The 26,429-nt window shown below is 43.6% G+C and overlaps 1 protein-coding gene across 2 annotated transcripts in view; it reads right to left on the reverse strand.

The window, feature by feature from the left end:
- Positions 1-25,688, reverse strand: part of MAPRE3 (microtubule associated protein RP/EB family member 3) — a 51,014-nt gene extending 25,326 nt beyond the window's left edge. For both annotated transcript variants that reach the window (XM_069494003.1, XM_069494001.1), the window contains exon 1: positions 25,510-25,688. The gene's annotated coding sequence lies outside the window, so the exon portion shown is untranslated. The remainder of the gene's footprint in view (positions 1-25,509) is intronic.
- Positions 25,689-26,429: the final 741 nt, after the last annotated feature.

Below are 26,429 nucleotides of genomic sequence, written 5' to 3' on the forward strand. Positions count from 1 at the left end.
ACCCGAAAGAAATATATACAAGATTCTGCATTTGGATCTTTAAAAAAAAATCAATGGAAGGAAGATATTTGGCAAAGATATAAGGATTTGCAACACTGTGCAAAATACACAAAGATTTAAAATTGACAGGAGTTAAGTGTGAGCTGCCACTGTGATGGGACCCATCTGACGGTGGGACATCAGTCCCATCTGATGAAAGGCCACAATGCTGGAGGCTGGGGAAGAGAGCTGCACTGAGCCCCCATGATGTGCCTGGCCCTACTGTGCACTGTATTTATCTCACCTGAACCTCTCCACATTGTGAGGTGTGGATGTGCTAAAGGTATCATTAGCCCCACTTTACAGGCTTCATATCTACTCTTTGCAGACTACCATTAAGTAACCCTGACTCCATGCCTTCCCACTGCCCTCCAGCACTCTCCCCATGACTGGCACCTGCCTGCCTTTCCAGCTCCACTCCCCCTTCCCACTCCATGTTCCAGCCATGAGGAGCCACACCAGGCTGAGTCACACCTCTGGGCTTTTTGTTCACACTTTTCTTTTGTCTGAAATGCCTTCCCTTCCTTGCTCACCTACTCTCAAGACTCATCTCAAGTGTCAACTCCCCTGGAAAGTTTTCCCTGAGGTTAGCCTTCTGGGGGCTTCTGCAATACTGTGTGAGCATACTTCCAACACAGATAGTACTCACCATACCTATTTCTTCCACTTCACTAGGAGTTCTTGAGGGCTGCTATTAAGTTTTTGCATCCCTATTGTCTAGCATAGTGCCCAGCACATGGTATGCTCTCAGATATTAGCAGAACTGACCTGAGGCTCAGAAAGCTTAAGTAACTTGCCCAGGGTAACACAGCTAGTAAAAACAGAACTGGTTTGAAACTGGATGTCTGATTATAAAGTCCTTCTAGAATGAGGAAGGCGATAACATCGCTCCCTTCTGGGCTTGCCAGATCACACCTATAATACTCAATTCAGTTCGGGGCAGCAAACTTCTAGAATAACATCCTGAAGCAGGAGCTTGTTTAGAGGAGAGTGACCAAGACAGTGAAAAGAGTGAACATACTCCAATCCAGGCCATGTGAGAATCTGCTAGAGAAACTCAGGGATTAGTTTAGGGAAGAAAAACTCAGAGTGACATGAGAACTACTTTTAATTACTTAAGGGCTACCAGGGGAAGAGTAAGGATTAGACTTATTTTCTGTGACCATAAGGGGTAAAACTGTGACCAAAGTGTTGAAGATAGAGAAAAACAGATGTCGATCCCTTGGAGAAAAACTTCTCCAGCAGACTTAGTTAAAGGCAGCATGGCTACCCCAGCAAGGGGTAAGGTCTCACCTCAGTAAGTTTGCAAGCTGCTGACACCCTGTGGGGATATCCTAGTGGGGTCAAGTCCTAAACTGAAGGCTGGACTAGGTGAGATTTTATTCTTAGGTGACTTCTAAGGTCCCTTCCAATAGATGTTACAATTTTATGATTCTGTCCTCTTTGACCTCTCTAGCCTTCATTAATCCTGTAACCCTCTCTAGTGAATTTTATGAGTTTATATAATTCATTTGGTGTTTAAGTATATACGTATTCTGCCACACAGCATTTAAGTTACCCATCTATTCTTTATACTTCTACCATTTAATGTTTTTTTCCTAACATCTTCCCAAACAGATAATAAGTATCTTTAGATAACAGATAACTCCTGCCTTCTAATGTGTCATCTGTTTATTATAGCTGCCCAAAGGCCCCAGAGGCAGGAGCTCTTCCTCGGGACTCCCCAGATTCTAAGAAGACCAAACACATTGGTAAAGATAACAGGAGGAACAGAGGTGATGGGCAGGCATGAATGGGCCAACAGGCTGGACATGACACTTCCCTCTGCTGTCTTTCCACTGTTTTCTGTGGCCTGAATATCAGGGGGTCCTCAGAGAAGGATTAGTGTCTCCTGGGGAGCTTCTTCAACACATGCACCACACACACCCCTCTCTAGAAAGAGACTCAGGTGTTTGAAAAAGCTCCTATCTGGATTTGCCTTCCAACCTGTTTGAAAACTGCTCTTCCTCCTCACTCCATCATTAAAGAAAAGCCTGCCCTTCCTTCTCCATGTATTTTTTCAATTATAAATTTAGATCAGTATAAACTCATAGGTCATTATTTTATTCAAAGGGTTATAGTACATTACTGTCGTTTGTTTTGATGCTCAAATTGTCCCAGTACTGGCCAGTGGGAGCCCCTTTCCAACTGGCTCCTGTGTCTTTTTGACACATCCCATCATTCTTTGAGAAGTTTCTCACTTTCTGGCACAAAATTTTGTTCCAGGATCAACTTGTATCTTCCCTGCCCCAGTTTTGGAACAAGCCATTTCTCTAAGGATTCCTAGTACTTTTACGGGAGAGTGGAAACCACTTTTGAGGACTTAAACATCATATTAATATTTAGGATAAAAGAAGACTGCAGCAAAGCCAGGCAAGAATAAGAAAGAGCCCCCTCTGTGATTATGACTAATAAGTAGGAGTTGACAAATTATAAGCTAGATAGCCCCTTTTTTGGCTAAAAAAAAAAAAAGTTTTATTGGAACACAGCCACACCCCTTCATTTACCTACTGTCTATAGCTGCTTTCATATTACAACAGCAGAGCTGAGTAGTTCTGACTTGAGACTATATGGCCTGCAAAGCATAAAGTATTTACTATCTGCCCTTACAGAAAATGTCTGCCAATCCCTGCTAACAACCAACTACATGTTATAGACAGGATTACCTGCCATGAGAAACAATGTGATTTGGAGATATTGTAAATAAAGCCATATGTAAATAAAACTAGATGTCATAGGGCAGCACCTACTTAAATTTCATCAAGGTAAAGTAAGCTACAAACCTGGAAAACTGTAATATATCATCATGTAGAATCTGGTTGTAATGGCAATTATAAACAGAGGGTATTGTTATTACTGAATCTACAAAAAAAATGATGCCTTGAAAGTAAAGTAATTGGTATTCTGATCACTAGGATGGACAATGTCTCCTTTAGTACAGAGAGAAGAATTAATCAAGCTTGACTATGGCGTGGATGACACATCATTTCTTAACGTCTTCCAACTCTATTTTCTCTGACTTCATTCTCACAAACCAAGCTCTGATTACCTTTCTGATTTTCAAGGTACCATGATACAGAGAAGAAGTATATTCCTTGCTGTATTAAATTGACTTTCTGGTACAAATGTGCCTGAGCAAATAAACAAGTCAGTTTTCTCAGGGCTCAGTGACCTTAAGAAAAGCTGATCATTAAATTGTCAGATCAAATGACCTTAGAGCTGGGGGCCCCAACCCTTGGGCCACAGACCACTACAGGTCTGTGGCCTGTTAGGAACTGGGCTGCACAGTAGGAGATGAGCAAAGCTTCATCTGTATTTGCAGCCTCTCCCCCTCGCTCACATCAGTGCATAAGCTCTGCCTCCTGTCGGATCAGCTGTGGCATTAGATTCTCGTAAGAGCTCGAACCCTACTGTAAACTGCGCATGCAAGGGGTCTAGGTTGCATGCTCCTTATGAGGATCTAATGCCTGATGATCTGAGGTGGAGCTGAAGCAGTGATGCTGGTGCTGGGGAGTGGCTGCAAATACAGATTATCATTAGCAGAGAGGTTTGACTGCACAATAAATGTAATGTGCTTAAATCATCCCCACACCATCCCCACCCAACCTGGTCTATGGAAAAACTGTCTTCCATGCAACCTGTTCCTGGTGCCAAAAAGGTTGGGGATCGCTGGCTTAGAGGCTAGATGCTAAACTGTGTCAATTTCCTTAGAACATGGCACACAATAAAACAGTCAAGACAGACTGTCATCACATTTCTTTCAAAGTAGGCAGATGAAAAAGTATGCTGAAATGTTGGACAGCTCCCACCAACAACAATTATGGATCAAGCCAAATCCTAGGGTATCCTGGAAGCATTCTTTGATGTCAATGTTCTCAGTCAGTCTCTGTCCTGTGGGAGAAACCCATCCTAGGATTTCCCAGGAGAGCATGGTTCTCAAGACATCCATTATGAGTCCTGGCTTTCCTGCCAGATATGAACTTTTGGACTTGATCAACAGTCATGACCAAGCAGGGCCCACAGTAGTGGATAAAGGACCAGAACTGCCCTATTTCCTAAATCCAGCAAATATCAGAGTTAATAGGGCTCAGCAGGAGGCAAAGCGCTCCTCAGCTGGTCTTCAACCTGGCAATCTCATGGATCAGTAAGTCACAGCCACACCAAGAGCTCAACTACCACCTGAAGTGTCCAGAGCCATCAGGCAGGAGCTACACATCCTTCTGATCTCCCCAGTACTTTCCTTCAGGAGGAAGCTTTTCTGTTCCTGGAACAACTTATTTCTGTGACCTGGAGAAAGACTTAGGCTCCGAGTAGAGAAACTGGTGAAATATGGTGGGGGACTCTTTTTTTTTTTTTTTTTTTTTGAGACAGAGTCTCACTCTGTTGCCCAGCTAGAGTGAGTGCCGTGGCGTCAGCCTAGCTCACAGCAACCTCAAACTCCTGAGCTCAAGGGATCCTTCTGTCTCAGCCTCCCGAGTAGCTGGGACTACAGGCATGCACCACCATGCCCGGCTAATTTTTTCTATGTATATTTTTAGCTGTCCGTATAATTTCTTTCTATTTTTAGTAGAGTTGGGGTCTCGCTCTTGCTCAGGCTGGTCTCGAACTCCTGAGCTCAAACAATCCGCCCACCTCGGCCTCCCAGAGTGCTAGGATTACAGGCGTGAGCCACCGCGCCGGGCCGGGTGGGGGACTCTTCGTAATTTTGATACCAAACAGCTTGAAGTGACTGATAGAAGAGATGCCTGACAAAGAGCTGAGAAAGGAGGTATAACAAATCAGTTTCTGGTTTTATTTTAACAATGTCCTAACATTTTAACTTGTCAGGGTCTTCCAATTGCAACATGCATAGTATTTCCAGAGAAAGGAAAACTGGGAGCTGTACGATCCCTATGGCTAAATTGAAGCTAAGGAAAGTGGCAGAATATAAAAAGGGCATGAAAGTCCAACATATGCAACAGAAAATAAAATAGAACCCTGGATTTCTCAGGAGAGAAGCAATACATTATGGAATCAACACTCCATGCAGGGAATGGGAGGGTTTGAAGTTGTCTCCCCGCTTCTGGCCTACATAGTGTTGACACAAGGATACCAATGAGTAAGATGCAGTTGATCCTTATTTGGTCCTAGTTTTACGGGACTTATACCACATTTCCATTATTAAAGCAGAGTATATTAAAACTATAACATGAATTCAGGGGCAGGGATGAAGCAGTGTCTCATATTTGTCATTTTTAAATTCCAAACACCTAGCAGGTGTTTAATGTTTGTTGAGTGACCTGTCTTTTCCATCCCTCAAGCATGCATCCTAAATACCTAGAATAGGGTCAATATTTTAAAACATTACATTGAGAAGGAATGCTATGTTTCCCCTAAAATACGACTTTAAAATCACATTTTTGTTAAAATATATTGCTATAGTTTTTGGATATAAATATAATAAATATGAACATATTTCATTTATTCTTTTCTTTTAGTTATAGGAGTAATAACAGTTTTGATTTCCTAAAATCATGAGATTAAAAATTATATACATCTAATTTCTCCTAGGAATTTGGCACAGAAGATATGTGTAGGGGGTGGTGTGGTGGTGGTGGTGGTGAAGGACAGGGAATCGATTTTCACATGTGTATCCTAAGGAGATCAAGGTGCAAAGTCTAGTGTGATTTATGACAGTTATTCCAATAAGGGAAGGAGAGGAGGATGCCCAGTGCTTTTGGTGGAATGGAGAGAGAGCACAGACAGTTGTTACCTATTTACATCTGGAATGCTTCAGAATTTGAGAGTCTGATCTACAAATGTTAAGACTGCAAGTGGATGCCTAAGAAGTTGCCAGGGCCTTCCAGAGAGACCATTTAGGCAGTCTCATGACTGTAGAAAGGATGATGGAGATAGAAAGGAGATACTAAGGAAAACTGTGAAAGTAAACCTATTTTATTTAGGTGAGGCTCTATAAAGTAAATAGAAAGTTTTATTCTGTTTTGTAAAAGAGTAGGGATTACTTTGGAACAGGCAGACATGGATCATAACATTGGAGTTGTGACTTTAAGAAAAAGTGAGTGGCAGTGACCCACAGACAGTTTGTAGTCGTTGCCACCCCCAGAGTCCTCTTTTCCCTACTGTCACTGTCAAACTCTTTCTTTCTGTGGTGGAGGCTACAGGCAGTATTGCTGTAACCACCACTATCACTTCCTGCTATTGCTCTTCTACTAGGACTAGACATGCCAAATGACCATAGGCTGTGCCTCGGTGGCAGACTTGACCATCCACAGGGCTATCAACCAAGCCTCCCCAGAATCTGCTTGAGATCTCTTAAATTCAGCAAGTATGTGCTGTGCACCCACTCAGTGTCAGGGACTGTGCTGGGCCCTGGTGACAGGCAGATGAATAGCATGAGGACCCTGCCATTAAGGAGCTCACAGCTGACCAGTGGAGGGAGACACAGGCAAAGATAACATGATATATAAGAGCTATAACAGCAATCTATGCTGCCCTGCTAATTATTTAAGCAATTACTCTCTTGGTAATTATTCTAATTGTTATTAAATTTGAAAAATTACAAAAGTAGTACACAAATTCAAATAATACAGATGTGTATAATATAAAAAAGTAGTTTTCTGTTACCAGGTATGTGTATCCTTTAGATCTTTTTATATACATATTCAAACTATATACACACATTTCTACAGTTGTCTAAAGAAAAATAGAATCAAAATATAAATATTCTGTGACTGTTTATTTTTCCTCTAAAAATATCATGATTACTTTTCCATGTTGAGCACAGAGATTTGCCTCATTCTCTTTGATGGTTGCACGGTATTCTTCTGTATCTGGGAATAATTCATTCCTCTGCAAAAGTTAAAGGTTTGAGCAAGAGGTGATGTGTAATCTGGCCTCGAAGGAGGAGTGGGAGTTCATTTAGTGGAAGAAAACCCAAGAGATAATGCTTGATGCCTGCATGGGAGGGACTAAGTGGGGAAGCGGCTCAGGGAGCAGGACAGCACGAGTATGTGACAGTGGCGTGGAAATAGGCAGCCTCTTTGGGAATCACAGTAGTCTCGTGAGGCCATGCTGTTCCTCAGACTTTGTTGTGCATCAGAATCACCTTGGAAATTTCTTAAAACTGCAGCTGCCCCCTCCCCTAACTTAAGATTCTGATTTATTAGGTCGGTGACCCCAAAGTCTTCGACCTTAACCATGACACTAGGCTGCCTCTCCTTATACGATAGTGTGTATTCACACCATTCTTCATAAGACAAGTGAGGCAAATGAAAGTCCAGAGAATCCCCATGGCAGCAGAGGAGAACATCTTGACATCCTTACATTTTGCTCTCATTTAGCCATCTCAGTTTTAGTCTTCTACCACCCTCTCCTGCACCAACTCTTCACTTTGTAGTTTTATATCATCTTTCATCTGAGAAGTTCAAAGTATTCCCAACACTGACCTCATGATTGGGCAATGGGAACAGGTAATAACCTCATTTTACAGAAGGATAAATGGAGGCACTGCCTTTCCTACCATGGTGAGTCAACACCGAAGCTGAGAACAGAATTCAAGCCTGCCTTTCATTCAGTTCATGATATTATTGTCCATTTCCCTGCAGTGCACAGACTCTGGGTTGCTTTGCTCTTTAATTGAGGCACTGTGTGGACACCATCCTGCACAGCGCCCAGCTCATGCAGAAACAAGTCATTTCTCTCCTTCACCACAACCGAGCAAGCGAGCGGGGACTGCCCAGGGCTCTGGAGCTCAGTGGGTGTTTCTTGATGTTCTGCAAAAAAGCTGTCAGAAATTCCTCACAGTCTTTTCTACTTAGGGTGTCAAAAACTTCAGAATGCCATCACACAATGAAAGAGGCAAAGATGGTTGCATCTCAAGACTTAGCTCTTGCACCATTTGGGACACACAGTGCTGGGATTAGATGGCTATTGATGAAAAAGTTGAGATGGTGATGCTGTTTACCTGACAGACAGCAAGAATGAATGATAAACCTAGGATTTCACCACATATAGAGGCGCTGACCTGGTGTACAACTGTTTCCTAGGTCCAAGAGGATACAAATAGAGGTGCCAGATAATTTTTCTGTCAAGGAGTGGCAGGGGTCACTTTTGGCTTTGGGTGAAGCCCTTCAAGCCAAGATTGACCCTATTTACCTCAAGAAGGAAAACCCCTGTAGGGCAGAGGTTCTCAAAATTTAGGGTGCACATGAGTCACCTGACTGGCCTATTATCAATGCAGATTCCTGGCCCCACCCCCAGAGAGGGACAGATGTGGGCTGGGGCTTAGGCGTTTGCATTTTTCACAGGCTTTCTTGGTGAGTCAGTAGTGTGACCACACTCGAGTGGCTCTGCTCTAGAAAACACACACAGAAATTTCCCATTTACCAGCGCTGCTCCTGTCACTGTTAATCAGGCAGTGGCCTGACCAGTATTAAGCTGAGTCATGGCAAAGCATGATTTTTTTACACTGTTATTTTCCCTCATCTCCGGAAGCTTCAGTCTTCTTTCTGGTTGGATTCCAGAATGTTGTGATGGTATAAAGCAACTTGGGAAACAAATATAAGATTATGCTGAAAAAAATTTCAGCGATGGGTCACAGCTATTAATGACCACTTAGCTAATTGGTTTCTTCTGCCAACATTTTAAAAAGCAGCTAAATGTATGCAGTGTTCTTCTTGATGATGTGATATGCAAATTTAAAAAAAGAGCTAGAGACTAGGACAGATACTACCCCAAACCATCACAGAATGCTGAGACACTGGAATGTTCCTGTATTTAAAAACTGTCAAGGAGGAACCTCCCCTTCCACCAAGTCAGGATGCTTGTCTCATGGAAGATACTGCCATCATGTCCCTGTGGCTGCTCAGACCAGTGGGCCAAGAGACATACCACGTCACAATGGCCCTGGTGGTTAAAACCTGCTTCCAGCAGGCCTGCCTGCCTATGGGGTGCTATTGGTGGTGTTTAGAGAGGTGGCCCCAGGAGGATGGGTTCTTTCTGTGTCCCCTCCTTGAATTTCATGCTCTAAATTAGAGCAAATATCCAATAAACTTCTTTTTAAAGTGAAATTCACTAATTGGAATCTGTCTCAGACCTGTTATAAAAAGAGGAGCTGAAGCAGAATTAAGTCATTAACTATCTGGCAAGGTTCCGAAGCATTCACCATAACTTCTCATAGTATTTCACAAGCATGTAGGAGGTGGCTGCTTGCTGACACCTTTGTCTAATGCCTTGTCCTAGAAATGCATTTGGGTGGTTAGGAACACAAACATTTCTGTGCTAAGAGACTCTTATCTGATCTCTTTATTGGTTGTCAAAGGTATTTTTTGAAATTCTCCAACTTTACATTCAACCATGAGAAACTTTTTCAAAAGAGGCATGAGTGTTTTCTAGCAGATAATTTTAACGTTGAGAATTAATTCTCTTCCCCAGTTCCAACTCCACCTCTTTGAAGTCAGAATGCCTTTCATCTGTAAATATGAAAATAAACATAAGTAATTAATGCTTTCTCATCTTCTTCAAGGAGGAAGTTCAATTTACCTCTGAGGAAGCAATCATTCTTTTTTAGAGCTAGAGAGATGGGCAGGGGCAGAACAGGAACTCTGCTTTTGATCGTCTTGATGTAGATACAAACTTTCTTGAGTACGAGAGCAATTGTTACTGTGTTGCTCCCTTCTGAATTCTTACCTCTGGATGGAAAAGTGTTTCAGACAGTGGCTCTTCAGATTTTCACCCTCTCTTTTCACCAACACTCCACACGAAACACTTCCATCTTCCCTAACATCTCCCATAGGCCCTATAGCTCTCCCATTAAAATGAGCTTGCCCTATTACCTCTAATTCCCATCCCATGTATACTTCTTGTGATTCATCCTTTGGATCATCTCCAGTGGCTGGTGTCTCTACAGGCACTGGCTCTATGACTGATGGCTGCACAGAATGCCCTTTACTGGGCTAAACCAAGGTGGGTGCTGTAGAAGACCCTTGCTGCCATCACCTCACTTAAAAGAACTTCATCTTTCCTCGCTCACATTCATACCCCCATCTCTCTACCATCTCCTCTATGTTTCAGCTTCTCCCCTGGCACAGTCAAAGCATCTCCCAGGGGTGAGTCCAAAACAGTTCCCTGACATATTATTTCAGTTTCTTGGAAATAGTGCTAACTGGGGACAAAACCAAAACCAACATTAACTGGGGCAATGGGAAGTGCTATCTATATTGTATCTTGCACTGGGACTTGAAATGACTGCTGGAAAAACTATAAATGGATATGATTCTAACTTAGTTAAAAGATACATAAGACTGGAAAACAATGCAAGTAATATGTTCACCCCAGCAAACAGCAATGGTAGCAATAGGTTTTGTGTGTGGAGGGGTTTAGGGTTGGTAATCTGGTGGGAAGAGGGAGATAGACAAAGGTCTTGAAGCTGGCATTTGCAGAATGAGCACACATTTGCATTTGGATTGTATGTTTATTTGGGGCAATTTTTGGAGAGGGGGCAGTGCTAAAGCCCAGGTAAGCCACCTATTGGTGCCAATATTGTCTGAGTGATAGAATTACAAGTGGTTTTAATTTTCTCATTTACTCCTTTCTTTCCCAATTTTTCTATAAATGAAAAATAGTAAGATTCCATGTTTTTAAAAATAAATAACATGTTAGTATATGTGTAGGAAAAAAAATTGGAATATTCAACAAAATAGTGGCAGTGATTCTCTTTGGGGGACAAGGTTATGGAGGACTTCTACTTTCTGACTTATGGATTTCCGTAATGTTTTAATTATAAAATATTTAATTTTAAAGGCAATTTTGAATTATACTTATCCAAAATGGGGATTTTTGATGATTATACTAAAGGCAGTAAACACACAATGATCTTAGGAGTTTCTCTGAAAATATAGGCAATGTTATAGTTATTTTGAGAATAATATATAAATACATTTAAATTCATGGGAAAGCTAATGCATGCATGCAAACATTCTTGGGGTGAGAGTGAGACAAGTGATACACAAATTCTCAAGGGTGTTCTTCAGAGGAGTAACTGCAGACCTGGTAGTCATTTGAGGACTGCCTTTCCCAACCTCAAGTGCCCAACATGGGGAAGGGACCAGAAGTGGGAGGCAGTGCTGCCCAGGGACAACCTGTAGTCAAAGGAGTCTCAGTAGTTTCTCTCAGTGTACCTCCTGCCTTCAACACCCCGCTGTGGCTTAGGTGTCTTGGAAAGCTTCTTAAGGAAGCTAGACAGGCAGCCTTAGAATTAGAAGAGGCTATCCATTCCAGAAAACCAAGCTGAGAGGAATGTACAAATTAAGATGCTTCAGTTAACAGTTATGGGAGCTCTAAAGCAACTAGTTATTCTCTAATCCCTCCCAAAGAAGTCATTTGCTCTAGGCAGCAAGAAACATGATTTCTACAGAACAACTAGATGCTGACAGAACCATCTGAGTTCAAATGATGAATTTTAAAGATAAAGGCACAAATTGGATCTTCTTAAATACTCCTGACAGGGTCTGCATTATCACTGCGTTCCCAATACCCTCCAAGAGGGCATCAGAGACATGAGTCCTCTTGAGTTGTAACCTTCTAAAACATTCTGGGACAGGTCTGGGCCAGAGCAGTACCTTGCCGGATCTTGCAAATGGAGACTTCCAGGCCATCAGGAGTCCCTTGAGCCACAATCAGAGGCTTGTTATTAATACATCTGGGAAGGCACAGGGGGCTCATTCTACCTGCTGTTAGCCTGGCTGGGTTCAGAGATACCTCATGAAGAAAACCAGTTCTTGGAAGGAATTGATGGGCAGGGGGTTGGGGGGCTACCACAGGGAGAAAAGGAGTTGTGGAGCCTATGCTTGGAACCCACTGGGCTCTGGAATCAGAGTGTCTAGTCATCCAAACCTAGGAGAGTAGGAAATCGCCCCTACACTAAACATGTTGATTTTTTCTTTATGTAGGCATAGATTATGTGGTAGCTTCAGTCTCTGAATGTCTCTGGCTCTATCTTACTGGAAAGTATTTTTAAAATTTAATTAACTATTTAATTAATTGACTTGAGACAGTGTCTTGCTCTGTTGCCCAGGCTAGAGTGCCATGGTGTCAGCCTAGCTCACAGCAACCTCAGACTCCTGGGCTTAAGTGATCCTGCCTCATCCTCTTGAGTAGCTGGGACTACAGGTGCGTGCCACCATGCCCTACTAATTTTTTCTATTCTAGTTGCCCAGCTAATTTATTTCTATTTTTAGTAGAGATGGGGGTCTTGCTCTTGCTGAGGATGGTCTCGAACTCTTGACCTCAAGCAATCCTCCCACCTCGGCCTCCTTGACTCCTAGGATTACAGGTGTGAGCCACTGTGCCCAGCCTTCACTGGAAAGTTAACTCTGCCCAAGTGAGGCCTTATTGGAAAAGACAGTGGTGTTGGTGCCTTTCTCTCATTTCTTCCCATTTCCCTCTAACAGGAGCTGGTTTGGGCCTTCTCAGTTTCCAGTGCCACGCCCAATCCGGAGAAGTCAAAACATTGTTTTTGCTGGTACTCTCATCCATTAGGGATAAATGTGAGGGCTTTTTAGTTTATTATTGCAGTCACTATCCACTCACTTCTAGGAACCATTTCACAGAACTAAGGACCAAAACACAGCTCAGAAATCCATTCATTCAGCAGTTATTTTTTGAGCTCTAACTACTGCTAGGTCTTATATGGTCCATGTGTCATGGAGCTTGTTATCTAGTGAAATGGATAAACAGTAATAAAATAATCATACAAAGAACTACATAATTATAAGTTGCTGCTATAGCTGCTATAGCACATTAAGTGCTATAGAGGAAAAATACAGGGATAGCGTATACTTAAAGCAGTGGCTCTCTATCAGTAAAAAATATATTTTACAGTATACATATATATACACACACAGAAAGAGATATATATATGTATATATAATAAAACAAAAGTTTCATTAAACAATTCTTACACTCTGATATTTTCTGGTCTAATCATTTTCAAAATTCTGGTTACAGCCCATTAAATTGATCTCATAGCCCATTAACAGTTGTGATCCACAATGAATGGTTGTGATATACAATTTAAAAAACCCTGTCATGGGGCCCTTACCTAACATGGAGTTGGGGTGGAAGTCACGGAATGCTTCCCTGAGGAAGTGCTATTAAGACCAAGACATATGAGGTTAACAGTAAGCTAAAAAGGCCAGAAAAAAATGTTCCAGGTAGAGGGAACAGCATATCCAAAGAAACTGGGATTAAGGAGGAGATGTGATTTGTTCAAGGTCCTGTAACTCCAAGCCCAGGTCCCCCAGCTCCAAGTTCAAGATTCCTTACTGCACTCTAGCCATCAGTTGTAGTCTTCCTCTTCATTTTACCTAATTATGGGCCAAGGGCTAATTATTCTCACCTAGCCTGACTAGGAGAAAAAAGAAAAGAACAGTGGCAGGAGGCTATGTTAACAAAGAACCCATTTAATTCACATGCAACACAATGCACTTTAGCTCCTATCCTACCTGGCTTGAGGCCTGCACCGCAAGCTGTTTGTTCCTTCCTGGTAGGGACTGGCAGGGAGCCATACTTCTGCCTAGGTCCTGGCTTTAACGACATGGCATTTACAAAATGTCCAGGCAAGGTTTAGACTCAATTTAAGGCCCTGGAAAGAATGCAGCCCCAGTCTTTTCATTTCCTCATGCTGATTCCTGCACCTGACCTTCCACCCTTTCCCCCTATTCAGCCCCTCACTGTCAGCCCCTGTGACTGCTTTGCATGGTTAGCTGTGTAAATGGCTTCAGTTGTGCAACATGAAGGTAATGTGAATCCAGTGGGTGAAATAAAAGCCACAATGTAGAGGTCAGACGGGGTCAGGGTCAAAGTGGATGATCTAGGAGGACATGAGGAGAGGGGTCAGAGGAGGCAAGGGCCTCCGGCCAAGTTTCATAACAGGCAAGAGAGAAGCAGGGCTGCTATATACAGTTGGATAGTGTGTATACGGCACAAAGCGCCTAGCAGAGAGGATAAGTGAGGGCTGGAACCCACACTCCACTCACAAAACTGCATTTCTAGCAAGAGGTTGTCTGTCTGGAGGAAGAATGTCCACTCCCAGAGGCCAGAGAGGCATGGCTCAGTGGGGGATCTGGTCAGAGAGTTGGAGACGGCCAGATCCACACAACAGCATGTCTAAGAAATGACTGCCTAGGAGGCCAAGGGACTAGCCTAGGGACGGTTGGCTCCTCTAGCGCCACTAGCCTAGGGACGGTTGGCCCCTCAGGTTTGAAACACTACTGGAGTGTGGGTAGATAAGGGCTGGTAGTTGGGCACCACTGGACAGTGACAAGCGGAGGCTCCTGGCAGCCTGAACACCTTACCAAGCTTCACTCCACGATCTCCTGCATCTTCACTTTTCCCTCATCCATCTCAAAGCAACCCAGCCACACCCTGAAGGCACAGCCCTACTCTTGAGATTTTAAATATTCGCTTAAAAAATGTTACCGGTGACACATGCTCATGTGAAAAACACCCAAACGTTATACAAAGATAAACAATTAAAAGTAAAAACAGGCTCTGCCAAATTTTAAAATTAAAATTAAATTCTTCCCCTGTCAATAACCTTACTGCTCATCCCTCACATTCCAAACCTGTTTTCTGTTCTCATTGGAGCCAGTAATTCCTTGCCTCCTCCTCACTCTCGCTGACTACCAGCCTGGCTTAGATCTGTGGCCCTGCCCTCCACCTCTGGCCTCAGGGCCAGCTGCTTCCCTGCCATCTTAAATTCTGCCTCCTCAGAAACCTTGTCCTGAACATGCCAAGCAACGCCCCAGTCTTGGTGCCCACCCCTACTGCTTCTCCAGGCCAGAGGATTTTAAAGACTTAGCCCATTATGAATTCATGGGTCCAACCCAGCCCTCGCCCTGCAGAACAAGACTTTCATTCATCTCTCCTATGCACAGACTCATTCCTCACCGTGGTTAATTCAGACCTTCAAGACCGCAATCCCCCACGGCCATCCCCCACCCTCCAATTCAGCAAGTGGCCTTGGCTCTATTTTACTGAAGAAATGAAGGTCTTTTCTTAGCAGGAACCTCAGTCATCTCCCCAGGACTTCATCCTGCAAGTCAGGGGTAGAAAGAGCCATACCCTCTCCTCCTCAAAGTTAACCCTTCCCCGGTATCCTAAAGATTATTCCTTTTTGCTCCCTTTCTCTAGTGTACCTGGACTATTTTCTTCAAATAACTCCTTTTCCTTTCTGCCATTAAACATGCTCAGACCTCCTTCTAATCAAAAATCATTCTAAGTCAATATCAAACTCTTATTCTAATTGAAAGTTGGTTGGATCACCGTGGAGAACAATAAATAACAAATCTGTTTTTAAAAAAAACACTGTGCCCTTTGCCTCTATAATTCCACTTTATAGAATATACCCTGAAGAAATAATCTACCAAAGAAAAAAATGTCGCTTTTACAGTAAGGTTCAGAACAAAGATATTTACACTTGCAAAATGTTGGAAATACCCCAATTGCCCAATAACAGGTTGATGGTTAAGCATATTTGGTATCAATATGATGGGATAGAAAGAAAGAATGAAATAATTGAAGTTACAAATATATGGATTATATTGATATAGAGAAATCTTCAGGTGAAGCATATTTTAATATATAAAATATATTTTTAAGAACACTTATAATTTTATGTATGTTTGCTGATAAAGAATAGAATTATTTTATGACAATAAAAGTTTGATCCTATTGCTGTTTCTTTCTTTCTTTTTTTTTTTTTTTCAGAGATAGGCTCTCACTCTGTCTCCTAAGCTGGAGTATAGTGGCATGATCATAGCTCACTGCAGTCTCAAACTCCTGGGCTCAGGCAATCCCCCTGCCTCCTGAGTACTGAGTAGCTGGAACTACAGGCACGAGCCACTGTGCCTGGCTAATTTTTTTATTTTTTGTGGAGACGAGGGTCTTGCTATGATGCCCAGGCTCTTCTCAAACTCCTGGCCTCAAGTGATCCTCCCGCCTTGGCCTCCTAAGTTGCTGGGATTACAAGTGTGATCCTATTGCTTCTTTTGGCTACTACTTTTCTTCCCTTCCCTGTTGCCATTCTCTGGTGGCCATCCATTGCCCCAATTTTCTCTACCAATTTCCCCCTTAACCCTATTCAATCTAGCTTCCATCTGCAATGTTTTACTGAACTGATATCCTGAGCAATCATCATTACATTCTTCTAGTTACATCCTTAGGTATAGTTAAAGCAGCAGCACTGAAGCTCTCTTCTTGACATTTCCTCTTCCCTTGCCACTGAACCATCCTAATTTCCCCATATCTCACTTTTTCCCAAACTATGGACAATTATCAAAGCTTATTACTTTGGGCTCTGGTCTTCGCACTCTGCACTCAAAACCTCTGGAGAGAGCCCCCTGCAGGAAAGCCCGCCCTCCTCTGCGTTACTGACGCCCATGTCTACAGCTCCATTCCCAGCTTCTGGTTCTATGTGGTCACTCCACTTGGATATCCCCATTGCCACACCCCGTTGTCCATTGTTTCTAGTTTTCCATGTCTAACACTAAACTCAACCCCAAACTGTCTCTTCAAACTTCCTAATTTTTGGTTAATGTCACCAATATTCTCCAAAACTCAAAACCAGCTTGCACCCCCGATCTGGTCAGGGTGCTGTGACTACATCCTCGCCACACTTGCACCACGGCCATTCCTTGCTGATGACTGCACATCGCCTGGCGGGAAGCCTCTCCGGAGTTCTGTCCCCTCACAGCCTGCTTGTCTTCAGGGCAAGGGCAGTTCTGCTTCCTTCGTGATGTCTTTTCCAATTACTCCAGTTCACAATGATTCTTTTCCTCTCAGAATCCCTTTGGAATTTAGACTCCATAGTGCCAGTGGCACCCAATACATCGTTCTTTTCATTTCTCCTGCTGACTCTCTTACTCAGCTGTCCTCTATCGAGCTCCTGCGTCATCCTGCACACCCAGCTCCAGTGTGTGTCACTATCTGAAGTCTTGCTGGCTCTCACAGCCCGGGGTGACTCTTCCTCCTGGGCTGCCAAAGCACCTTTTCCCATCGCTGATGGGGTTTCCATCCCCTTATGTTGTAGTGATGTATAATTCTGTGTCCAACTCTTCCACTAGAATGTTAGCTAAGTTCCTACGTATGTCTTATATTCTATGTCTTAAACCATAAAGCACTAAAGATGTGTTACTGACATGCAACATTGTCATATACACTTATATTCCACACATCCATCTTATCTTCCACACCAGACTACACTCTCCTCTTGGACAGGGGTTGAGTCTCATTTCTTTCATATCCCATAGTGACTAATAATACAAAACAGAGAAAGGACTTGGTGAATACTTGTTGAGAGTATACTTAGAATAAGGCCTGGTGAAGACAATATGCACATTTATAAGAATAATCTATAAACCTGGAAACCATACTTTCTGGGGAATATAAATCTTATCAAATTGTCTCAAGACACTGTACCCTGCTAATCTGGGGCCGGCATAACACATCTCTGTACTTAGCAGTGGTCCTGTCACTTAAGAGTGTTAATAGGATGCCAAAACTGGGAGCTTGCAGCACCCATCTAAAATCAGAACAAATCAAAGAACAAATCAGCGTCCTTGATAAGTGGCAATAACCTACAAGGAGGGAGGGGTGTGGGGTGGCTAGCTGCCAAGAGTGTGGTGCTGCAGAAAAGTCTGGCCACACAGTACATATTACACCACTGCAGATAAGCCTTTAGTCAAACACTCCTCACATGGGAAGGGATATTTAATTTCATCTAGTGGTCCAAGACCTGCCCCTTTCACATGGCAACACATATATTAGTCCCAACTACAATCTTGCCTACTAAAAAGTAGCTAAGATTTCATTTCTTACCAGTCAGTAAATACCATTAAATTACAAGGTGACCACGACAACAATGTCCTCTAGATGACTGGCTGGGCACAGTGGTTCACGCCTATAATCCTGGCATTCCCTGGCGGGGGGACTGCTTGAGGTCAGGAGTTCAAGACCAGCCTGCACAAGAGCAAGACCCTGTCTCTACAAAAAATAGAAAAATTAGGCGGGTGTGGTGGCACATGCCTGTAGTCCAAGCTACCCGGGAGGCTGAGCCCCGGAGTCTGAAATTGTAGTGAGCTATGGTGACACCATTGCACTCTAGCCTGGGTGACAGACTGAGACCCTGTCTCAAAAAAAAAAAAAAAAAAAAAGATGAGATGACTCCTTCTCCAACAGTCACTCTCTCCAAATGGTGGAGCTCCTCCAGCCAGCCATACCCAAAGACTTGTTCACTAATAATTCTAGGCAGCAGGAAAGGCCTCCACCCCATCTGGGACAAGTGTTTGGGTAGTCAGAACCATTTGGAAGAAGAGGCAGATCCTGCTTAGCAAACATTTATTGCAGCACAGGCCAAGCTGTGCGACAGGCCATATGTCCCTCAACTCTAAGTCCCAGATCCCCAGGAGGAAGCCAGACGCATACCAGTGCTCAGAGTTGGGCAGACTCCACCACTGGCAGAAGGCAGGTATCAGTCCACTGGCCTGCGCCATAGGGGCGATGTACAGTGTGCAAGCGGATGGGAAAGCTGAGGCAAGAGGACAGCTGCCGGGCCAGCCCCTACCGACACAGTCAGCAGCTCCATGTACCTGGCTAGCCTGGTCCTGCAGAGGGCTTCTGCCCATCCGGTGGTCACTGGTGGGCACCCAACTTTCCCCATCCCTAGGGAACAAAAGGGGGTCTCTGAGCTGATAGCTGAACAGAACGTGACAAAGGGCACAGGGAGGAAGGAGGCTATAGCAGGCCTGGGCATAACTTTTTAAAACAAACAGTTCAGACAGTACACAACCGCCCAGACATGAGATAAAGATTCAAAAAAAAAAAAAAAAAAAAAGGCCCCCAGAACACTGGAGAAATGGGAATCCAGAGAATGTGAAAAGGCACAGGGGAAAGAAAGGCCTCCCAAAACAGAGCCCTGCACTACATACAAGGTCTTACTAAAACCTTCTGATAAATTTAAGCAGCAAAAGTTAAGAGGCAAAGAAGACTACCTTAAGATCCACTGTCTTTTCATAATTTTTTTTACATCTTACTTGAATTGAGAGATTTACTTCATTTGGATGAATGGACTATGGAGTTTCTAGGCCATGTTTTTAAGTCACATGTCTACACAATAATACTTCAGGCACACTCTTGTTCAAAGAATAAATGAAATACCATCTAGAGAAACACCTCTGACAAGTGTTTAGCATTGATCATGACAATAGTGAAACCAAATATAATCATTAAAAAATTAATTACCTTGTGATTTTCTCAGAGACTGCCCTACTACATGGAATCTATTAGTTACTAGTTTTAAAATGTTGTAATTAAGTTATAGCTGATTAATGTAAAAAAGCTTAGAAAACACTAAAAGGCACTAAGAAAACAAGCCATTCATTTGTAATCCCATTACTCAAAGATAATCACAATTTGGCTTATGATTTTCTAGTATCTTTTCATACTTTATAAATACGGCACTATCCTCAATGTACTATTTTGCATCCTGCTTTTTTTGCTGATTATATAAGAAGTACAGATATCAATAAATATTCTTCTACAAATGTTTTTAATGCCTGTACAGTATTTTATCTGGGTGACCTGATCAATCCCCAGTTGTTGACTCTTTTGGTTATTTTCAATGTTTGATATTATTAATAATGTTGCATTAATAAAAACCCTTATAAAAGTATTTTTATATACACCTTTGATTTTCTAACTATTCCTAGAATAGCAATTTTTGGTCTAAGGATATATATCCTTTTAAGGTTTTTGATACATATAGTTGAAACTACTAGGCAGATTTGAAGCCACGCTTCTTGCTCAGTTATTTTGAACATATCACCCAAGTGGTATGTATCTCCTATATATAGAAAATAGTTACAGCCAAAAAAAATCATTTTGCATGAAGTCAAAACATTTTGGACAGGCCAAGTCCTTATTTACTTGAGGCAAACGAAGCATCCAGAGCTTAAAATACTGATGTTATATTAGTTGGGTAACAACATCTGGTCAGTTTAGCAAAATGGTAAACATGGTAGGGCATGGTGTTAGTAAAAATAAGATCTGGGCTTAGGCTAATATTGGTCAGTCAACTCTACACGGAGGAAAAACCCTCCTTGGCCACAGGATGCCTCACCAACCTTGGCCAACTGTCACACAAATTTGTGCTCTTAGCCAAAGGGAAGATTGGGTGATGGAATGTGAATTACTCAGCATAACCCATCCTAACTCCTGGGTAAGCAACCTAAAGCACATGGCCAAATGATAGGTGTGTCATCTTTCTATAATAAACAGGACATCCAGCTAGAAAATACAGCTGGTCAACTTATGATAAAATCAAAAGCCCAACAATCCTCAACGATTTTATCATGGTTTATCTGTGATTCCTACCAGAAGCAGTTAACAAATAACTGTGTGAAAGGTGTGCTGTACCAGCCAGATCTGATCTAGAACTCAGCTACCAGAACACAGTGTGCTAGCATTTCAGCAGGGATCCCTTTAAACTTCAAGTCCTCTTGACATTAAGTAAGAGGCATGGATTTTTCATAAAGGTCAGATGCCATTTTCATCAACAGTTGAAAATTAAATTAGCTTGTTATAATAGTAATGATTGCTTCAGCTGGTCAAGAGAAGGGGACTGAAAGGACTAGGTAGAGGTAGTGAGGTATGTGGTCAGCTAAGTTTCCTGGGCTGCCAGGGAAGCAGCTGCTTTGGAGGGTCCTACCCTGACTCAAGGGTCTGGTTTGGTGCAAACTGCTTTGGCCTGCTTGAAGCAGTCTAATCCTTTCTGTCCCATGCATTGGAAGCTCCAAGTAAGTAAAGGCATTTACTTCTTTTGAACCAAAATGCATTTACTGAACAATTTACTATTTGATCTTCATTAAATCACAAAAGCATACCCGCTTCTTGTAACAAGTCAAATATGAAAGCATATAAAGTCAAAATTCCCCCCTGAGTCTCTTTTTCCCTTCCCCACACCCAAATTCCACCTCCCAGAGGTAAACACTGTTGCATTTATCTTTTCAATCCTCAGATGTTTATACCTGGATATTTTTCTTCCCTAATGAAATTTATCTAGAAATTTAAATTCATTTGTGCCATCCCACCTGAATGGCTTGCCCTGGCTCTTTAATTGCTCAGTGGTCTCTGCCTTGAGCCTGTCTGTAACTGCGTCCATCCAAATGACCTTCCTTTCCCTCTGAGGTTTTTCTCCTAACATGAATAGCTCCTCCCTGCTGCCTGGATCTCAAGGGGAGAAGCTGATCTGATCTCAAAGGTGCAGAAGCTGATCTGAGCAAAGTCACAGAATTACACCTCTAATGGCAGAGGAGTGAATGAAGGCCACGTGAGCTCTACTCACAAGCAAGAGCACAGCAGCTTTTCTATTTCAAATTAAGATCGCTCCCCAGACGGGCCTCCCCCACGACACACCCAAACACACCAAGTCTGTGCTCTCCTAGAGGTCCTGTCCTGCTGGTCTTTCAGATAACCAGGTCAGCTGAATTCACGGAGAAAAAGGGGCATTTCATATACTCCTATTTTGGCAGTTGAAATAATACCTGTGCCAGGTCTTCATAGGACAAATCTCTCTGTGCATGTCAAACATACCAAGAGGGATGCCAAGAGATGGGGGCTACTGAATTGAGGGTCCAAGACAGACTTAAGTTGCAATAAAATTTTGAAAGCATTATTTGTTATTTCATGTTAGTAAATATAATGATTGCTATCTCTTAGTAAGCAAGTACTCTACATACTTTCTTTCATTTAATCCTCACAACAACCCTGTAAAACAAATGGTTATTATTCCAGGCTTACACACGAGGAAATTGGCACTCAGAGGTTATATAACTTGCCCAAGGCCACACAGCCAGGAAGTGGCAGGACTGGGATTTGAACTCAGGTCTGTCTGTAACCAGAGGTCAGACTGCCTCACTTTCCCCAGGATAGGGCTTAGAAGTTTTTACGGTGCCAGGAACTACAAAAGGTTACATTCTGAGAGCTGGGAGATAACCCAGTAGCTGCCCAATGTGTGTGCTCCTCCTCTCAGCCCCCTTTCTGCCTCTCCACCTTGCTTTCTGGATGTAGCAGCCTCACAGATAAGAAGAGAAGACTTGAAATACCTAACTTTACATTTGTTGTTAGTTGATGCAAATTGAAAAAAAGAAAAACCTTCCTGAAGTCAAAATGTATGAGGAAAATTATTATTTTTTAAGGTGGCAAGAATACATATTTAATTAGACAGTTTGACATTAAATTTTGCCTGGCTTTGCAACATCTCGGATGATAAAACAAGCCCTTGTCTACAGGGCTAATTACAGACTATAAGTCACTTTTATTAAAACCCCTTGGATCATTAAATATGAGGGATGAAACAATGTGGTGTTGTAAAGTAAATCTAGTCTGGAAATCTGGAAATCTAATCCTGACTCAGCCACTAATAATCAACACCATTCATTTGCACACTGTACACAGTTTACAAAGTGTTTTTACATACCTTCTACATCAGTTGGGTGACCTTGGGCAAGTCACTTAACTCTTGGTGTCTCATGTCAAAATCTGGAAATGAGGACATTAAACTATAACATCTAGTGTCCTCTGCAGTTCTAATATCCTCAGGGAGGAGGACACATGGCCTTAGGATCTTTACAAATCTGTAAGCAAATCAGGGCAGATGAATTCTGGTTTAAAATATTTTTATTTTCTGTTCAGCTTCTGAAAAATATTAGTTGTCCAAATTCAGGGATAGCTCATAAGATGTTTGCTGCCAGCTAGTTGGCTCAGTTTCTGGAGAGTACCATATTAAGACCAATCATCTTACAAACACAACCCTGTAAAGTGGGCTGGCTTGGAGGAAGGACTTGAAGAAACCCATCTTCACGATGCATGCACTCTCAGGATGGTAGGTCAGGAATAGCATCATCACACAGGAATATTATAAATACCACGCTTCCTCAATTCTAAGACACACAATCCCTCTTTCGCGTCTTGCCACTTCCTGACTGTTTTAATGTTTCTAAAATTAGGATGCACCCAGGAATCAACACATATATTTTGATCTGGTAGTGTTAAATTATTTTACCTAAAAGCTGTGGGTAAATTGCTGGTGTATTTTAGGATTAACAAAATACAGTCCTACAAAACTACAACATCCATTACATAGATTTAGGTCTAACTTGGTTCAAATTGTGTCCCTCTCCCTGATCTTTACAATGACATTCAATAACTGTTGGATAGGCAATGTATAAGATGAGTATTAGTCCTGTTTCCTAATAGTAGCAGTTTAAAAGGCATTCCATCATTATCTCATAAAACACTGGTATGGATTTCAAAGGCAAATTAATCCATATAAAAACCACTCTAATGCTCTGAAAGCGTACTACCCCATAGCAAATTGGAAAGGAACATTTTACTCGCACTCTCCTGATCTATCTAGCCTTGACACATTTTCTTGCTTCTTAATTCACAACCCTCCAGCCCAGTAATATCGCTGATTCCCAAAATACACTCAGCCCAGGAGGAGCAGCTCTCCAGCACAGCTGTCTGCTCCTGCCCTGCTCGGGTATTTCGGTGAGCTATGTGACACAGAGAGGACCACACAGAAGGAATGTAACTCTCAGGCCCCACAGTTTCCCTTGCACCACAGGCAGGTGCATCCCGCCAAACCCCAGACTGGCATTCGAAACAGAAGAAACTGCACTGCGGGATGGGGGCTGTAGTTTTCCTGAACTTCATCTCTATGTTTAAAACTAGGGCGACAGCCGTCCTTGCTACTGTAAACTAATCTGATGGGCATGGGGGCAGGGAGTGGCTCTGAGGCGGCTGCCAATAGGCCATGATTGGGCAAAGTTAAGGGGCAAAATAGTTATTTCTCACTGTTTGCCACCCCAGAAACTCCAAATGAATGGCTCCTTCTCCATGATTTTTAGAAGTGGACCAGCCACTCCTTTCGCAGCCTGGAGTAAGAAAACTTGAAGCCTCTTGTACAGTAGAACTGGCTTATAGTTACACATATTTTCTAAAAGCACACTAAAATCTGGAAACCAAAAAAAAAAAAAAAAAATAGAATCAAAGGAAGTTGGCAAGAGGTTCACACACAGTAGTTAGGAGCCCTCGAGTTGAGGCATGTTTATTACATGTTTATTAAGAGCTGCTGTCTGTGGGCACCAACTCTGACTTCAGTTCAGTTTCTGGAGGAAAAAGAAAACTGTTTGGGACCATCCTCTGTTCCAAGGTCAGAGATTGCAAGATGGGCAAGTAGATGGGTAGCAAACACAATTCAGGGAATTCTCCAAACATGCTAGAACCCCTATCAGGTGACAGCCCCCACAAAGACACACAGTGGCAGCAGGCAGGGTGTCCAGGCCTCACACCTACACCATGCAGAAACCTCAATTTTTCTCCTTCCTCTCCTCTCCGAACATGTCATGTTAAAACTCATGTTAGTTACCTCATGGAATTTACAAGAATACTAGATCAAGCTCTGCCAGAACCCCTCAATATACAGTGAGCACTTCCTATGGATATCAGGCCTGTTTCCAAACCTCACATTATACCAAGCTTGTACTGCGATTTTAAAAAAATGCATTTAAAGAGTACTACAAAATGCTTATTCACAACACCACACCGGAAGCCCAGGAACTTGAGCTCCCCAAATGCAACATTTTCTCCCCTCAGTCCACTACCTCTACACACCCTCCACAGCACCAACCAGGGCAGTAGTAGCTCAGCCCACTGGAAGGCCACCGTGCACTGGCGGCCGGTGTTCATTAAACAGTAGCTGATCGTGATGGGGCTGAACCCTTCTCAGCAAAATCTATTCTGAAAGCCCCGCAAGCTCTCAGCAGCCAGTTAGAACTGTCCAGACCTGCTTCCCCAAACCAGCCGGGCAGGAGCGTGTAGGTAAGCAACCTGAGGCCCCAAGGTCTGGACCAGCAGAATGTTCCCCCTCCCCCAAGTCTCCCCTCGCTCTCTCCCTTGTCACTCTTGCTGGCACATCACTGGGGAAAACCAGAGAGGCCGAGAGATGTCAGGGCCCGGAGAGTAAGAAGAAGGGAGAAGGGACAAGGGCGGGCGGGAGGTAGTTTGGGAGAAAATATCAGTCCAGGGCAGAGGTGCGGCAGCGCCACATCTAGTGGGGAGGACCCCCAAGGTGGATCCCGAGGGAGGGAGGGAAGGGAGGGGGAGTGGCTGGGGAGGCCTGGCCGCCGAGACCACAGGGAGCCCCGCGAGAGGGATGAAGGGGAGTTGGCCGGTGGGGGGAGAGGCGGCTGCGGGGCGGGGGTGCCCGGGGGGAGGCGGGGGCGGGGGGAGCCCGGTTCCCCTCCCCCAGCCCGGGCCCGGGCCTCCAGCTGACTCAGCCCCACGGCGTCCGTCGCTTCGGCCGGGACTCACAGTGCGCGAGGCGGCTCCGGCGGAGGCGGCGGGGGAGGGGGATAGGCGGCGGGGGCGCTGCGGCTGCGGCTGCGGCTGCGGCTGCGGCTCCGGCCGGCGGCTCCCGGACGGAGGGTCCTAGCAGAGGCCGCCGCGGTCTCCGGCTTCAACGCACAGAGACTGCGGGGGAAGAGAGCACTGCGCAGGCGCGATGCGGCCACCGCTGTCAGTCCGAGCGGGGCGGGGCCAGGGCACCCGCCGTCTCCACGACAACTGGGCGGCGAGCGCAGGACAGCCCCTACCTCCACCTTGTCTTCGCAACTAAGGCGGGAGGTGGGGGCGACGAGAACAGTCCCTCTAGGTTGCCATAGAAACGAGGAGACGAAACTGCCTCATAAATGTACGGCGGTACCGAGGGAACGCTCTTACCTTGTCACCATAGCAACTGGGAACAGCCCCTTCCTTTTTCCTTAGCAACAGGGTAACAATTCCTCCACCCTGTCTAATCACAGAAGGAACAACCGTTTACCTCTGAGCCCATAGTAGCTGATGACGATTTTTTTATTCTTTTATGGCTACTGCAAAGGAAAAAGTGAAGACTTTTTTCTTCTCTTTCAGCTACATGGGAGAGCTAAGGCTGGGTTTCATCTCCTCTCTCAGTGTGTGGCTTTCAATCACAGCCTGCTTCTCTAATCCCGCAATTCAATTTTCTCTACCTGGGTTAAACATTCTTTTTCGTCTCCTATCAGAAAATCTACACCTTTACTCTTAAATCGCGCTAATAAAATCGTCAATACCCGGATCACTTGAGTGTTTAATCCACCTTATTGTCTGTCTCCTGGTGCATTTATAAACAACTCTTCTTTCTTCATCTTGCCCACTACCTGGTTTAGATTTACTTCCTCATAACTAGCTCCCGCTTTGACATGTCCATTCGTGTT

This window comes from Eulemur rufifrons, chromosome 19 (genome assembly GCF_041146395.1).
Source record: "Eulemur rufifrons isolate Redbay chromosome 19, OSU_ERuf_1, whole genome shotgun sequence".
Classification (NCBI taxonomy): domain Eukaryota; kingdom Metazoa; phylum Chordata; class Mammalia; order Primates; family Lemuridae; genus Eulemur; species Eulemur rufifrons.